Source organism: Haemaphysalis longicornis, unplaced genomic scaffold (genome assembly GCF_048455015.1).
Source record: "Haemaphysalis longicornis isolate Haplotype H1 unplaced genomic scaffold, Haemaphysalis longicornis Haplotype H1 scaffold_10, whole genome shotgun sequence".
Taxonomy (NCBI): Eukaryota; Metazoa; Arthropoda; class Arachnida; order Ixodida; family Ixodidae; genus Haemaphysalis; species Haemaphysalis longicornis.
In genome coordinates this window covers 54,188,458-54,194,457 of record NW_027526204.1, presented here as the reverse complement: position 1 = coordinate 54,194,457, position 6,000 = coordinate 54,188,458, and positions in this window count along the sequence as shown.

Below are 6,000 nucleotides of genomic sequence, written 5' to 3'. Positions count from 1 at the left end.
GAGCAGTTGTCACCACCGTGATATTAAAAATTTGGGAGGGTGCATAGTTCGCATTTGTCTGACTTTAAAATTACACTGAACCTGGTCTGTGAGCTCAAACAATACTTGCTGCCTCTCATCGAATATTTTTTCAGTTAGTTGGGGGAGACCGGTTCAGCATTTTTTATTTTCCTGGTGCCTACAACCAGATTTTGCTGGACAGTCTCACAAATTGGTTGTGATAAACACCCAGAAGGAACTCTTTTGCTTCAACCACCTCCCATTTGTGATTGCTCCAGCACTGATGATATTTCAAAGGTGGAATAAAATCAATCCTTCAAGGCCTGAGGTACAAGCACACCTGGATGATGTTCTGATAGCAGAAGAGAGTAACAGCCAAAACCGAAATCTGATGGCTGTGCTCCAACGCTTTTGTCAGCATGGCATTAAGCTTCGTGTTGGTAAGTGCTGCATCAGCGAGTCATCGGTTATACATCTAAATCATTGTATCGACAAGAATGGACTGCATCTCATGAAAAAGAATGTGGAGGCTATCAGGCTAGCTCCCCCCCCCCAACCGCCAGTGAGCTATGCTCATTTATGGGCATGAACTCTTTTTATAACAATTTTATGCCTGACGTGTATACTATTCTGGCACGGTAGTACAAACTGCGGGAAAAAGGTGCTAAGTGGACGTGGGGTGCGAAAGAAAAGAAAGCCTTCATCCAGGTGAAAAATACGTTATGCTTGGCACCAGTCCTGATGCATTTTTACCGAAACAGTGAGCTCTTCAAGTGTGGTGCATCTCCCTACCAACCTGGTGTGCCCATTTTCATCAGATACAAGGTGAGAAGCGACGAATATGGCATCGATCAAAAACACTGACCATTGCCGAAACAAATTACTCTCATATTAGTGCGAGGCGCTTTCCCTAAATTTGGGGTTACTCGGTTTCACGACTTTATGCACGGCACCAGTCCCGACGCATTTTTACCCAAACAATGAGCTCTTCCTCGAATGTGATGCGTCTCCCTAATGAGCTAATGCTGCCCATTTTCATGAAATACAAGGTGAGACGCGAACGGTAGGGTCTCGATCAAGAACACTGACAACTGCCGAAATAAATTACTCTCAGATTAGCGCAAGGTGTTGGGGTTACTCGGTTTCTAGATTACGTTTTGGGGCAAGAGTTTATTCTTGTTACGGATCACCAGCCTTTGGTGGGCCTTTTAAGGCACGACTGTCAGACTTCCGCCATGGTAGCAGCCAGACTTCACTACTACTACTACTACTACTACTACTACTACTACTACTACTACTACTACTACTACTACTTGGTGCGTATAAGTATAAATTGCACTACAGAACTGGTAAATTTACACTGAACGCTGATGAATTAATCCTGTTACTCCAATAGTCCAAACAAGGGCTGCACGATGCCGAGGATACTGCTGAGTACATCCTTGTCATGGACCAGTGGGACGAGCCAGCAGTGCCAGTGGAAGAGCCCCAAGCACTCACACAGTAAGACCGTGTACTGCCAAGTTTGTGCAGGTACATCTTTAGTGGCAACGCACTACTGAAAAAGGCACAGAGACATAGAAGCACCGCAAAAGGTGACCCGAGCTGCCCATACAGCATAACTTGCTGCACTGGGGCTATAGTGCTGTGGTTTCGGTGGAAACCAGAACTAAGCTACTAAAGTTATTACACAGGGCTCATGAAGAAGTTTCCGCAATAAAGGCAATGGTACAGTCAAAATTTCGGTGGCCAGGTTTAGACGATACGGAGTGCTTAGCCACAGTGTGTCAGAATCGCGTACAGGCATTGCACATGCCACCGGAGCAAGCACCCTGCAATGAAACAGGTGGTATGGTGCCGCAGACAAGAGATGGCAGCAGCGACAGATAAAAAAAACTGACCAACGAAAGATAAGAAAGATGAATATGGAGATGAAGAGATGGCACATATAGCATAGGGGAAAGCACGGAAGAGACAGAAGAGATTGGTCGTCAGGATTCCGCTCCCCTTCGGACGCCCGGTTCGAGGGATGGGAACACTACAGCAGTCAACTGGACTGCCAGTGCACAAGGCCGACGCCACTTCCACTCATCAAGTACAACCTGCACAAATGGAGCATGGACCCGGTCCTAAGAGTCTGCAAGTCAAGTGCGGCTGAAGCACCGTCACTGTCGCCAGCTGCTGTTGTTCCGCCGCAGTTAGGTTGTCTGCCCTTGGTCACCACTGCCGTCATCCACCAAGTCTGCCCTTCCGCAAGAAACTGCGAGACTTGGTTTTCCCTTCCTTGAATTTTGTGCGACATAAACCGGTTGATGCATATCACCCATGGTCCGTCTCACTTGAAGATCTCGCGACACCTATGACGGTCCAATGATCCTGCCGATAACATTACGCACCCATCTGCTGGACAAGACACAAGAAAGACGGTAGCGACTGGATGTGGACTTTGCGGGAAGAATCCATAACAGGATGCTACTTGCTGTCGTGGGCTCTCACAGTAAATGAGTCGAGGCCATTCCACTGTCTCACATGACCCCTCAAAGCCCAATTGATGCCCTTCAACAGTAGTTCGTCTGCTTGTGTCGGATCATGGCGTGCCATTTACCAGATGAAAGGTTAATGAATTCTTGACGCGGAACAGGGTGATTCACGTTCTGGCACTGCTTTACCCTCCACAGATTAATGAACTGGTGGAGCCTGCTGGGCCAACTATGAAAGACGGAATAAAGAAGTGCGTAGATGCAGAATTGTCAAAAGGTGCTAGCTAGGACCCTGTGTCGCTACAGTAACACACCTCCCCAATCAGGACTCACGCCATCAGAAACGTTGTTGGGATACAGGCTGCGCACCCGACGAGTCTTGTTTTCCTCCATGGAGCTGGTCAACAGTGAAGGTCCAGTCTGCTGACAAAGCTAGCTGAACTTTGCCTCCTGAAGATCCAGTGTACCTTCATAATTACGGCCACAGCAACAAATCGACTCGCAGAAAGTTCTGCTCAACCATGGGGGCAAGCATTGCGTCTGTCAACACAGAGAACAGGCTTGTTTACTGTCTCATGGACCAGCTAAGGCAGAAAAGCACTGAAGAACCTTTGGCTTCAGAGGCTCCCGCTAGCCCCAGATAAGCCTGGACCTGCCAGTACAAGACCGGAAAACTCCAACAATCACTCCTGCCAGCTTTCTGGAGCCCCCCCCTTCTGAGCTACGACGGCCTATCAAGAAGCCAGTGAAGCGTTCTGGAGTCTGAGGAAGGGGAAACGCCACAAACTATTGACCACCACTGCAATGCCCTGTCAATCAAAGCATGTGCGCGCCTTCCTTTTCCTCCTCTCACTCTCCCCCTTTCTTACCTGTCTTACAAAAACCCAAGCTGGACAATAAATGTTCTCTTTTGCCCTGGCCACTCTGTGCAGTTCCGGGCATGGCTTAGCCACGGTACTTGCTGCAACAACATCTACAAGTGAAATTAGAACAAATATCATTTGATATACGCTAAATGTGTCAGCACAATCATCTTTAGACTCCTGCAGCAACTGCAGCATTTGCAAAACGAGCACAAAATATTTGCCACTATACCATTGTGGTGCATGACCGACTGCTTTTTTTTCAGACACATAGCAGCAGCAGTATGCTTGGTGTGCTTTAAATTTCTCACATGGAAAAGCCTCACGGCTTCATATTATTGCCATACAAAGAGTATAAGAAATTTACAGAAAAAAATATATTCTACATGCATGCTACAGCAAAAATTTCTTCCACTTTGTTGACCATTCTATAATAAAGTGTTCATGTAAGTGAAAAAAAGCAGGATCCAAACCTGAAATTTCCACTGCTGTTTGAGAGCTTCGACTGAACAGTACCATAGCGCACTGTGTACCTGAAAAGAAAATTCACAGTCAGCAACGGAAATCAGCTGCTGTCAAAGAAAAAAGGGGAAGGTACCTATGGCACTGGTGGTAAACCCCACTTGTGTGCTTTGGCTGCGGAATACATCCTGGCTGGAGGCTGCTGCATCCGTAGATGTTGCCACGGTGCAGCTCTTTGACATCGATGAAGTTGAATGTGGAAGAATGGCTGCTCTAGGTATTGTCTTCTAGAAGAGAAAAACACAACTATGAATGAAGATTCACACAATAACACTCGATGCCAAGAGTAACAGAAATAAGCGGATTGCTAATTCACTCGCCTGAAGAAAACAGCATGCGCACAATTTTGCCGACAAAACATGTCTTAGTAACCGGATAAATGGGTAAATAGATGCGCCTGCCTAACACAAAAACCCGCTCACGGTTCATCCGCGCCTTCTTCGTTCTCTTCTGCGCTCGGCCAGCCAGCAGGAGGCATATAGCTCTGTGTCTCAGCTGCTATACAGCTCTAAATGTGTCAGAGATGACTGGCCATTCATAGCTTCTTTTCCGCCAGCTTTTTTAAAGCTTGATCAGCCCTTCACTGCCAAGGTTTCTTTATGGCTCTCCTCACCCCTGCCAGGATTTCTTTTCCAGCTTTGTTCTGTGGAAATTTTATGCCAGTAATGCACTGCAATAATCTGCGGAACATTTAAGGATTTTTAAAGACTACCGTGTATTCAAAACAATGAACCACAAACCAATAGCTAGGAGCTAACACGTGGATAGTGAGACTTCCTTCGCTGCTGTTGTTGCATTTGACTAGCCACTTCCAACATGGCTGTGCTGCAGAAATAGCTGAAGTGATGTGGATGAAGGAGCATGCACCCCATTTGATGTCTGACATTTATCTGGCCCGATCTGTGCGCTCATGTGACCTCTCAATAGATGATGCGCTATGCTCACGATAACGTTTTTTAAACGAGCTGTCTTGGAAGTGCCAGGGAGTTGGGCAAAGAGGCAACAGGTATTCTCACGCATGGCAGGGGGTGTGTAGTTGCCCGAGTTATCTCGGGAGTGGCGGTGAAAGGGTTAATGTCTGTTTACTAATTTTCTAGCAGAGGCACAAGCTTTGTTGCCATAAACATAAGCAACACCATCCGATCAAAAATACTGCCGTTTTAGAGTAACATGTCTTTCTAGCCCTTTTTTAGCCGCATTTTGTACTGCAATATGCATATTTGAATTTTTTTAGGGCAACGCATTCTTTGGCAATTCCAAAGACCTGCCTCTCTGGGCCCCCACAGCATCAAAAACATGAACAGTTATGGTTAGCTCAAGAAAGAATCTGGGCAAATGCTTCAGGATAGAGTCATGTCATCAAGTGGGGACCTGCCTTCACAAGTGACTACTTTACCTTGTGGCACATGGCTGTAAAGAATGTTCTTATGCTACAAGCTACCCCATAAATATTAGCTAAACAGTATAAACATTCTTTATATTTCAGAATGGTTGTGATTTTTTTTCCATTTAGATATCACACTAGCTTTGGTAGAGTTTCTTTTCAGAGTGCAACTAAAATTTCCTATTTGCAAATTGAACATTCACATTTAGCACTATTCCATCAACACAATTAAAAAGCAAATTTTGAATTGACAATGCAAGAATCGTCGCAACAGAAAAAGTGACAGCATCACGGCTACATCTGGAATCACTAATCATTCAGACCACATCTAACACAGTCAATCGTAACGACGGAAATCTAAACCCGATCTACGCACGCTCTTTGCAGCGATTACTCAAACCCACTTAAACGACCCACTTCTGGTGATGCATTCATTGTGAACAAGGCTTCCGTGCTGGAAGCCGAAACGTCAGTACGTTTTGTTTGGACTGGTCGGCGCCTCTTTTTCGTTCCTAAAAAGCAAATTTACACCTTCATAGCTTCGTTTTCTTATGCAATGTTACATTTTCCACCCGACAGTGCTCGTACAGTTTTTTCACAACCACTATCAATGTTTTTATATAGGAAGAGTTCGGACACTACATTTATAGCCCCATGACTCGAGCATTTTTACAAAATGGTCAAGGATAGTGCCAATGGTCATACTGCGCAACGGGTCGATGGTTGGCATAGGGGCTGCTCGTTTTACACT